General features: G+C 42.8%; 1 protein-coding gene across 7 annotated transcripts in view; it reads right to left on the reverse strand.

Moving 5' to 3' along the window:
* The window catches only part of cdk14 (cyclin dependent kinase 14), a 98,288-nt gene that overhangs the window by 74,116 nt on the left and 12,078 nt on the right, over positions 1-12,094 (reverse strand). The window contains exons 3-4 of one of the 7 annotated variants that reach the window (XM_081715911.1): positions 4,232-4,328; positions 1,948-2,134 (exon numbers count right to left, since the gene is read on the reverse strand). The exons of 4 other annotated variants lie outside the window; for them this stretch is intronic. The gene's annotated coding sequence lies outside the window, so the exon portion shown is untranslated. Of the gene's footprint in view, positions 1-1,947; positions 2,135-4,196; positions 4,329-12,094 lie in introns of all 7 variants that reach the window. 2 more of the 7 variants (XM_081715904.1, XM_035525929.2) reach the window with 2 other exon arrangements.

Genomic DNA, 12,094 nt, shown 5'->3' on the forward strand with positions numbered 1-12,094 from the left:
ACACACACACACACACACACACACACACACACACACACACACACACAGAGAGAGAGAGAGAGACAAAACACACAGACGATACACACACTGAGCAATGGACTCTGCTATACAGAGCACAGAGTTCAGTCCTAATTAAGGACTGAACCAAGGCAACACTCAACCAAGGACAGGGTTTAAAAGCACACAGACATCTGAAACTAACATCTTAAACCACAAATGAACTGAGTGTTATAGAGTAAACTATATAAAACTATATATACACACCATCAGCTGGAGAAAAACAGTAGAAACTGAAAATGGTAAATGTCTCAAACACACAAAAGCCAAAAGAAACAGGCGATTTTCAGTTATGTCTATCTGACAGGCAGTATGGATCACTGCAGTGGAACCATTCTATTCAGGCATGTACATCTTCAGGACAAGAATCGGAAGTGCAATCGCAGCTTACATGTTAGTGCAACAGGAAGATGTAACAAATGAGCACTGTGGGCACAGAGGGCTGCCCACACATGATCTCTCCTGTTAGCCAGCCATGTTAACACACACAGAATCAGCCATCACAAGCGTCAGACAACTTGGCATAGCTGACAAAGAAAGTGGGCATTGACAGCTGCCAGCATCCATCACCATGGGGAAACACACTCATCCATGGCCATGGGGAAACACACTCATCCATGGCCATGGGGAAACACATTCATTTCGTGATGAGATTAAGATGCATTCAGAGCTGTGATAAGGTATATATTTCAACCACAGCTACATCGCCAGCCACATGGCCCACCCTCAATACTGCACCACCTCCACCTGGACATGCTCCTGTACGAAACCAGAGTCCATCTTACACATGTAAACAGTAAATGTGCATGTGGGAAACAGTGGAACTACTGTACACAATATCTCAGCAGACAATATTTTATATTGACCGCTACATACACAAATATACAACAAAGAAATTCTGAACATGGTTAGAGGTAGGGATGCACAGATACCCAGAGTTCATCAGAATTGCCCAATAATATATCGGTATTTACATCTAAAAGACTCTTATTAAATGGATCAATATTAGCCAACATTACCATTCCACATCTGATACAGTTATATATTTCTAGCCACTGTACACCTTTCTATGGTATAATATTGTAGTTTATTTCTTACTAAGGGAGTTTACTGCTTACTAAGCTTTATACTGCAGACTACCAGCAGAACAGTCAACACTTCGTTGGGTAGAAGCAGCAGGGTAAAATATCTTATCAAAAATTTTAATCAGGAACCTTCAGAGGCATCACATGAAAGAACATGAGAAGCTTGTAAAAGTCAAGCAAAAAAGATTAGTTAAAGCAGCACGGATATACGCATTTCAAATACACAACAACATTCTAAAAAGGTAGAGAGAACATAAAAGCTACTCAACAAAACATGGGATTTTACCGCCTGATTACACATCTGCTGCTACAAGACACCAGATGCTTTAACTCTACAAACTACAGATTGAGTATATGCACTCACATTGCAAAGGAGTTAAAAAGCTGCAGATTTATTACAAATTGCAAGAAAATGTTTAGCTGAACAAAATGCATGTAACTGTGAAGGCACAATGCAAGAAAAAAAATAATGTGAGAGTCACACATTCACTGTAGCTTGTGGTCGCCGCAGGCCTGTTACAAAGCAGTGTGAGTGATGCCATTTTAAGTGGAAGAAACATTGTTGGGAATTTCAGTAATTCAAGTGCATGAGCTGCCATAAAAGATAATGACATTTAATACCAATAGGCTCATGATAATGCATCCATGAAAGAATGAACCCCATAAATTCTAAATATTTACGTACACAGATTTTAAATAGCCACTGGTTGTCAAGTTCGGGTATCAGAATCCGTATTGTGAGAGAAAAAGCCCGATCTATGCATATAGTTTCCATTACATCTGTAACAGCTGGCATGAAGAGTACCTGTCTGGTCAAGCTCTCCAGGCCAGCTGAGGCGGACTTGCCTTTAGAGCTCCGCTCTACCAGCAGCTGGAACAGAACAGAAAGCTGGCCTGACAGGGTATCGAGTTACAGAAGGGTGATCCTGTCAGGCTGTATGGAAATTGTAGCTCCATCAGATCCTCTTCAAGCTGAAGGAGGCATGTGGATGCTGAGAGGAGGAGAGAAGATGGAGTCAGAGTGGTTGGAGCAGGAGAGTGGAACACCTCCATCATGAGCACCAGTGCCAGTGTCTGTGCACTCACTCAAGTGTGCACGTCTGCACTCAGGGGACGATGTAGGAAGCAAGCAGAGGAAAGCGCTAGGGATGTGGAGGAGAGAGGGCTTCTGATACTTAACTAGACAATCGGCACACTATTACAAGAGCGAGGACCTACCGGCAGAGCTGTTTAAAGGATTTTGTTGCTCAGATTTTGAAATTAGTGCATATGATACAGAACAACCTTGCTTTTCAAGGGAAAGTAGATTTCTAAGCACTGTTAACTGCACTTTGCAGGTTGATCACACACAGACGCATGCATGCACACCCATCCACACACAAGTATCTGCGGACACACCAGGTGTGGGTTAGGATACCGCCAGGCAGCCCAAACCTAGACAGGAGAAACAAAGGGTTAAGGGCCTTGCTCAGGGGCCCAACAATGGCAACCCGGAAGCAGCAGGGCTTGAACCAGCACCCTCCCAACCACAAGTCAAGCACCCCAACCACTGAGCCAGCAACGTCAGACAAAACATTCTAATAAAGAACCAATTTGCCAAATACAAGTGGAGACAAATAACCGATTATTGTGTGTCTGAAGTGTGGCAGAGGTACAGCTCAACAGCCTTCAGTTTGAAAGAGGTCTCACAGCCAGAGAAACTGTTCACCAGCCCACAAACAGTGAAACAGACAGACAGCGTGGGCCACCTCCACAGCTTAAATGCATCTGCTAAAATTCATGATTGTCTGTCTGATGCATGGGATCAGACCATTAAGAGGGCACTGGCTGATCCACTCTGCTGTTCTAAGAGGGCTCTTCTACACTGCTCAGCTGTTTTGCTATAAAGCTGGTAGAGCTGCAGATATCTGTGTGTGCTGTTGCCTGTTGACACCATGTACCACTGCTCCTTTTTTGAATACTCATAATCTCCCTCACCACACATTCATAGAGTTTGCACTCCATGTGGAAAGTGTGATTGGTGCTCTTCAAATCTGCCTCTCTCTCCGTCCCCCTTCGCTCTCTCTTTCCCTCCCTTTCTCTGTTTCTCTCTCGCTCCCTCTCTCTATCCATCCCTCTCACTCTATCTCTTAAGTCTTTGTCCCTCTGCTTGGCTCAGAGGATGCTGATACAGAGATCTTGCTGTGCAGATCCTCGAATGCAGAAGCACTGGGTGAGCTGTTCCCACACACGGGTGAGTGCGCACCTCCACACCCCTCCCCCATGGAGCTCGACATGTCCCATCATCCCCTGGGGCAGGAAGTGAAGCATAAGCCAAGCACATCACTGCTCAAGCTCTCAGAGTCAAGCAATGTTCCAAAGAAAAATAAAGAAAATGGAAAAACAAACAAAACAAACAAAAGCATACATACCACACAAACCCAGAGCTTTAAGGTCCATACACTACACACTCATAGCACTGCAGCACACGCACATACACAAACAGACAGCTTTTAGCAGAGAGAGAGGGATTGTGGCGTGAGGGAGACAGGAAAGAGAGGCAGAAAGGCAGGGATGCTTGATGTATAGAGCTGGTCTTTTTCAGTCAGTAGTGCTTCCTGCTCATTCTTCAGTCCCTGTAGAAGTGTTTAATCACAGAACATGGCCCGACTACCACCCTCACTAATCAAATCCACCTCTACTCAGACTGCTCCCACTTGCACTTAGCATACGCATCTCATGGAGCACACATGCCATGTCAGAGGGTGAGTGAGTGGATGGATGGGTGTGTGTGTGTGTGTGTGTGTGTGTGTGTGTGTGTGTGTGTGTGTGTGTGTGTGCGTGCACTCTGCAATGTAAACATGCATATTCCAGACACCGTACTGCATGCGAGAGCCGCGTCTGGGGACTGCTTTCCTTGATCCATACAGCATGCACAGAGATGGAGTGTCACAGAGAAACAGAGAGGGAGACAGAGAGAGAGAGAGACAGAGAGAGAGAGAGAGAGAGAGAGAGAGAGAGAAAGAAAACAGAGAGGCAGACAGAGAATCTAAGCTAATACTATCATCTTCTTACCTTATTTCAGTCACTGTGTGCAGGATGCAGCTCACCTGTGTGCCTTTTGAGAGCAGACGCAATGCATTCAGGCCAACGAGAACCACTCAAAACATCTCCCTCCCTCAGCAGGCTGGAAGCCCACAGACCATACTAAGTGAAAGGCAAGGAGAGGAGGGAAGGGGGAATTTCAACAGAGATGCCTTACCCTCTCTCTCAACAACGTGTGAGAGTAAGGGGTGTGTGTGTTTGTGGGTCGTCAAGGAAGGTAAACACATCACAACAAAGTACGTAGTTACTTAATGCATCCCTCCTCCAGGCTGGATGAAATGGGTCTCCTTTACTGGCAGCCCCTACAAGTGCAAATGGTATAATCCGGAGGAGTTTGAGGAAGCAGTGTCTGCAGCAGCAGAACAGCCCAAGAATGTGTGTACTAGGGCCACTCACAAATCATATATATGCATGTGCGTGCACACACACACACACACACACACACACACACACAGTTATTAGTTCTTCCAGTAATGTGCAGCTTCAGTGAAATATAACCCACACTCCTGCAGAGCATCATTAGGCCTTATTGAGGGACTGACGATAGCAACAATAAAACAGCACAGGAAAAGACTCATTACCATCTCCATATTCTCTCTCTCTCTCACACACACACACACACACACACACACACTCGCTCGAAAAAATTCACGCACCTCCATTACATGAGGAATTAAGATGGTTGTAATCAGAAACAGATCTTCCTTTCTGGAAATCACTGTTTCTGCTGATAACACAAAAATCCATATTTGGGTTACTCAATCCTGGCCTACATTACAAGTAGTAGTAGAAGCAGCTTGAACATGTAACATTTTGATTAGGCAGTTTGGATGCAAGTGTTGGTAGTGCACTGTAATTTGTGCCAGTAATGTAACATTATTACATTTCAGAGCAATCAGGCAATAAATACTAGATTGCGTAATATTGGTAGTATTGCTACACTGTAGTATTGGTGAACAAAAATGTGAATTCAAAAAGAGTGAATGCAGGGAGTCACAAAATACAGTAGTTTCCATACCATATGTGACCAGAGGTCGTTTTTACTATAACCTACTACTATTCCAACTTATGCCTAAATGTAAAAAATCAAAAAATGGGCTAATTCTGAAACGTCATTGTAGAAGAATGATAGTACGTTATATGGGGAACGTCAGTGATACCACAAAAACAAAGCAGTTCCACAAAAGATAATCGAGGTATTACTACAACAATCCCATTACAATAGCAAACAACATATTACATAACCCCACTACAGTACAACTACATGAGACAGAATTACAATAGACACAGTTAGTACATTTACATTTTTGGTGTTTAGCAGATGCTCTTACCACAGCAATTTAAAAAAGTGCTTTGTATTTTACTCATAGAATGTATCCTAGCCAATACAGTAGGGTAGAGTTCAAGATACCATTGAATTAGAATACAGTTGAAATACAGGGATCATTGCTGATGCCTAGAATTGCAAAACAAGTATAAGCTCAGACAACTACAAGTGCAAAAACAAAATCTATCAAACTATACGTACTAGAGTTTCTTTTATCCAACATCAAACATTATTACTAAATAAAACACTTTACCACAAGTCACCATTTCCCAACATTACCACAATATACAACATATTAGAACAACAGGAACATTATGACAAAAGCAAATTACTACAAATACAATACTGCAATAAATGCCACGGTATTACAACAATAACACAATACTACTACCTAACATTCAAAACCCAACTTCAACCTACAAAAAACAAAACACAGTCGTCAGTACTGTTACATTAAACTTCCATCCACTGATTCAGGCTGAGGGCAAAAATGTGCACTGGCTTGGGAAACTGACCAGTTAAAAAAGGACATTTCAAACCAAAACTGTAGATGCAACACTACTTTCAAATGTTACATAATTAGGATGTCAGCTGTCCACCACCAAACCCCTCCTACACCAGAAAGTGCTGCGTCCAAACCCTACACCCTGCTCTCTGGATGGAGCAATGCTAAGCTCAGACCAGCCTCCTCACCAGATCCCTCTAAATTATATCCATGTTTGAGGACAGAGCTACATGACATGTATAGCTACACCGCTTTACATGTTGCGAGGACCTATTTGTATATTCGGCTCTCTGTGACATCAACATTGCAAAGGCCAACGATTAGCAAATTATATAATGGGTATCCAGAAAAAGCAGCTAATTTAGGAAAACTGCAAAAAAGCACAAGAGGCAAAACCTAAAATGGCTTTAATGTGGCTCCAGAACATTGGGTTGAGAAAGTGGCAGATATTGGCAAAATCAGTAGCTGTGTGCATCTGGACACCACTGTCTCTGTCTCCTTACTCCACTGCTCAAACAGGAAAACCATCTGCTGCTCACGCGTACACACGCACGCGCACACACGCGAGAGAGAGAGAGAGAGAGAGATAACTAATCCATGCACTCTGTCAAAGCCTAAACAACTTAAGACTGATACACACCCGCACACACATTCCCGCAATTTGACCAAAGGCACAACTGTGTGGGCATGGATTGTGAAAGGAAGAGGGTTGGGAGTCAATAAGGGCTGGAGATCCACCAACCCCCCCACCATGAGTCTACCCACAGCACTAACCACCTCTGTAGTCACTATACTCTACCTCCAATTGCCTTAGCCCCTTCCAACATTACTGAACAATACTGCAGTAACCCCCTCCACCATTACTGTACGCTACTGCACAAACCCCTACACCATTACACAACCCTAGTACAGTAGCCCCTCCACCATTTCTGCCATTACCCTGCCTGACTCCTCACCAGATTATTTACTTTGACAGGCCACTTCCTACCATTATCCATGCTATTACACTGGTTTTGTACGCCCTCCCACCCCCGAATCTAATACGGTTATCTCCGTGCTCTTCTAGTGTTTCAGAGCTTGAGTGGACAGCTTCATTTCTCATGTTACAGGTTTAGAACAGGGCAGTTCCTCATCTCTCTCCCTTTCCCTCCTCGCTCTCTCTCTCGCTCTCGCTCTCTCTCTCGCTCTCTCCCCATATCTCCATAACTGTGTTTTTGCTTTTTTTGTCTTTACTCTCGGTGGGTGGCCGTCATGTCAAGAAGCTCAGGATCCATCGCCTCCATCTGACAGGTGTCAGCAGATACATTTTAGGACATTTTGAGAAATGTCGAATTTCTTTGTCCTTACAAAGCACAGCTGCAGGCTGGTGTTTTCCACCGAGTGGCTGCCTAGTGCGATTGAGAGTGAACACAGGGTAACCCATTCCACTACCCTGCTAACTTCTGCCTGACTGACGAGTCAATCCACTTCTCCTGAAGGCTGAATGGAGCAAGAGCCCAAATCAAAATAAATCAGCTCATTCTGGCTCACTTGCCTGCTGGAGAACAGGCTATTCAGTTGCAAATGACCTCAGTTCACATCATAATAAGCCTCATTCATCACTGCAAGCAATGAGAGGGCTCATTACCAGCCATTCTGCTGTCTGTTCAACTGGCCACTAGACCAGACACTCACACATCAGCAAACAGAGCAAGTTAATGGTGAACAAAAAGCACACTCACAGCATCAGTCCTGACGTATCAGGTTTAACGCTTCATGCATTTCAAATTGCTATAGATGAAAGAATGTTTGGGTAATGTCTTTGTTTACAAAAAGAAAGCACTCAGCATCTTCAAATCAGCATTTGGGTTCTGCTTCATACACAGCAATACCACTTCTCTGTCTGATTAAGTGGGTGAAGTGTAAACAGGAAGTGAGGGTGAAGTGAGCGCAAATTCACACTGCATCCCAATACTGGAAATGTGCACTGGGAATCTATCGGTTTTGCTGGATGAAAACTCAAGGACACACTGCACCTGCAGAACCCAGGCCACCACAAACACTTACCTTTTAAACATGAAGCAAGCCAGCTGCACAGCTGCTGTGGAGGAGGGCCCAGCTGTTCATGGAAAGGGTGTGTGTAGGAATAGTGGAGACAGGGAGGACGTAAGAGAGATTCACAGGTGGACAGGGAAATTCATACCCTTTGCAAAAGCCCACAAATCCTCCTAGTGACCCCCTGACACATCTGTGCTGCCGTCAACCCCCACCACCTCTCATCCATGGTCTGCCTCCCAAAATGATACCGTCTACCTCCCTCCGGCACCCAATCTGTCCACCACAGTCTCCATATCCCCAACTCCTTACCCTCTGTGGAGACTTCTTGTCTACACCCTTAAGATGCTCCCTGTTTAAGGCCCCTCCCACCCTTCTGTCACTCAACTCATGCTTCTGCCTCAATGCTTTGCCATTTACTCATCATGTACAGTATAAGTTCCTTGTAATAAAGGAGCTGTCATCGACAGGGGAGGAGACATTCAACCTGCAGCTAACTATACCATAGTGCTATTAATCACATTAAAATTTAAATCTCGATATGGACCCGTGCAATTATCTAATCGTAAATGGCTACGATTATTACTGCAATTAATATGCCTGTGCATTGTTCACGTGTAAATCTCGTGCTAAAACACTCCACCAGTGCATTGTTTTGATCTAGCGGAGTGCATGTGGCTTGACAAAGAACGGTGCCAAATGATGAAAGGAAGTCTTCCGTTTTTGCTAATATGAATATGAATACAGCAGAGGAGAGGGAAGATAGTGAGTTGGTGCCGACATAAAAAAAAAGTCCTCAGTACTTAGGATTTAAAAACAGCGACACTCGTCCTATGGAGGTGTTGTGCAAGATATGCGAGGTGAAAGTGAATTTAATTTATACCAACATCTCAGATAACACCCAGAACTTTACAACGAATGTCCTGCTTAACAGGGAAATGCAAGTACAAATGACCCTTACGAAAGTTTGACTGGGCCATCACATAATTACCAATGTGTCATGTCGTATGAGAAGACGTCGAAGAGACAATCCTGGATGCAGTCACATATTATTTAGCGAAGGACATGGTGCCCGTGTATTCTGTGAGCAAGGAAGGATCTCAGAAACTAATACACTTGACCGAAGATATAAGTTGCCTTAGCGCAACTACTTTTCACAAACAGCCGTCCATGAACTATAAAAGCAAACGCAAAGCTGAAGTTCAAACTGACGTGGCTTAAGCAGAATACTATGCAGCCGCCACAAATGTGCGGTCAAGCAGGAAACTGAGCCTTATGAGTTTAACTGTTGATTCATTAGTGACGAATGTGAACTAAAAGGTCGCTTCTTGATAACATCGTATTTGCTTTATTGTGAAGGCTGACAATTTAGTTAGTTTATTTATGATTATGTTTTAACATTTGTTAAATACGTCCTACAGAGAAAGTGGATCCATTTGTTCCCTGGCATACAATCGATAGTTTGTTTGTTTTTTAAATGACCTTTGCGTCGCTAAATAAAATGTTGGTAAATATTTGATTAATTATATATTTGATTTTAGCTTTAATTAATACTAAATTGAACATTTCATAATGCAGTTCAAATCGCAACCGCAATGTGTGTCAGTGTGTTAATGTGATTTTTTTATTTATTTTTTTTTATTTATTTTTTTTTAAAACTGGGCAGCCCTAATTCACCCCACAATCATCGAATTAATTCTGCATGTAGGAGCCTCCTGGCTCTCACACACACACACACACACACACACACACACACACACACACACACACACACACACACACACACACACACACACACAGATGCTCCTTCAGTAGTTTCACAGCTATGACTTAGAACCTATTCCTCACTAGGTGCTCTCACACCAGCCCAGAAGACCTACAACTCAAACATACAAGGATGTTATTAAAATGTATATATTTCATCTATACAATTTTCTAGGATGTATTAAAATGACCTCAAAATTCTTTGCGTCCATTGTAATTAAACTGGGCATCCACAAGGGGGAGGTGTAATGTCCTGTAATAACTAACCTCCAGAATCCCTCACTTCTCATAAATATATTTGGGGAAAGGGAAAACAAAACGATGCTTGGATGCACACAACAAATATATCCACAAATCAAAACTATACATAAGCCACACAGTTTGCTCAGCACAGACCAAATTCCTTTACATGAGGATTTGTTGGAATTATAGCTGTTTTTGAAGGTAATTATGTATTGCTATATTATTACTACTTACTATAGGCTGCAGCTAGTATTTCCTTTAAAAAGAATAATCAGAAACATTTCCCAGTCACTTATCCAGTCATGAGAAGGGCATTGGCATCAAATTGAACACACACACACACACACACACACACACACACACACACACACACACACACACACAGAGTTTCCACAGTAATGACCAGCAGGCGGCAATGCTTGGCATGTAAGTGGGGCAGGTGTACCCTGAGGAGAGTTGTATCAGATGTGAGTATGACACAAGAAACAGAACAGCACCAACAGCAGTGCCATCCCACAAATTGAGGTGGGGCACACTTCACAGCAGCCAATCACACTATACAGGCACAGGATGAGGAGGAGAGAACTTAAACCACAAGCAATGTTTAAATGCACACATTAATTCCCCTGCCCCACTGGCTGCCCCCCACCCCCCTGGATCCTGTGTCCTGTGTCCTTCACATACTGAAGCCTGCTTAACAATTTAAAGAAAAACCCTTGCCAGAAGTAATATGGGGAGGAGAGGCAACACAAAAAACTCCCACCCATAGGACAGCCTGGGCCTAGGGACAGCTAGCGAACCAGAATCAGAGAATCTTAGTTTACGAGACAGGACATATGGAAGTAGTAGTTCAGAAGGCCATGCAGTGCTTTGGAGCCTAACAGGTAACTAGTGTAATTGGTAAAGAATGGGGTTTATGTGAGAAGTACAAGGTAATGTGCAAAATGACTCTGGCTACAAAATTTTGAATGTACTGTGGAGAGAGAAAAATCTTTTAAGGTAAACCATAAAACAGAATTACAGTCATCTAACCTACATGTAATGCATGTAACTCAATCGGTATTTTTAAAACAGTGTGGGAGGTGGATATTATTCTGTGGGATACATGTTAAGACAATTTGAATATCATCAGCATAGCAATGAAATTTAAAGGCCACGATGAAAGATGATATTTCAGAGGGGTGGGATGTAAATGATAAATAACAGAGGGCTGAGAACAGAGCCTCGAGGAACACTTTGAGCAACGCAAGTAATGTTAGGTTTGTGCCTCCGAATGGATACAAACTGATACTGATCTGTTATAAATAGAATGTAAATCAGAACGGCACCTTCTAAGGTCAATAGTGGATAGTAGAGGAACATTATGATTGACCATATCGAAGGCTGCACTAAGGTCAAGAATAATAATATATACAGAATTAGAAGAGAGGGGGGGGGGAATCATCTAGAGCACAGAAAAAAGCTGATGCTGTGATAGAAGCAAAAAAAACCAGTCTGAAACATTTTGGAAAGGTTATTAGAATAATGAGGTGGGGGCAGGGTCAAGCTGACAGGATGAAGGATTAGATTTGAAAATTCTCTCAACAGGACAAAAGCCAGATAGGATGTTTCTACAGGGACTTGGGAGTGAGGCACAAAAACCTGAAGGGGGCATCCAAGGGAAATCATGTTAAAAAATAGTACTAATTTTATCCTGAAAAGAAATGGGAAAAGCAGTACATTTCTCAGGAGAGATTGAGGGTTCTTGAGTGGGAAGCTGAAGTCTGCTGATGGTAGACAAGTGTCACTTGAGTTTGTGACCCAAGCCATTAACAATATTAGAGAATAGGAAGAAAATCAGCATTTAAAATATCTTTATATTTAAGAATATGATCCAAAAACATGAGGGAATGCATGTGTAATCTAGTTGTTGTTTTTTTTCATAAAGATGCTCAACTCATGCCAGTGGTTTTCATCGCACAGAGCTCAGGAGTAAACCAAGAAAAGGAGTGAGTG

This window comes from Electrophorus electricus, chromosome 1 (assembly GCF_041902795.1).
Source record: "Electrophorus electricus isolate QZ-2024a chromosome 1, ASM4190279v1, whole genome shotgun sequence".
In the NCBI taxonomy this organism is placed as follows: Eukaryota; Metazoa; Chordata; class Actinopteri; order Gymnotiformes; family Gymnotidae; genus Electrophorus; species Electrophorus electricus.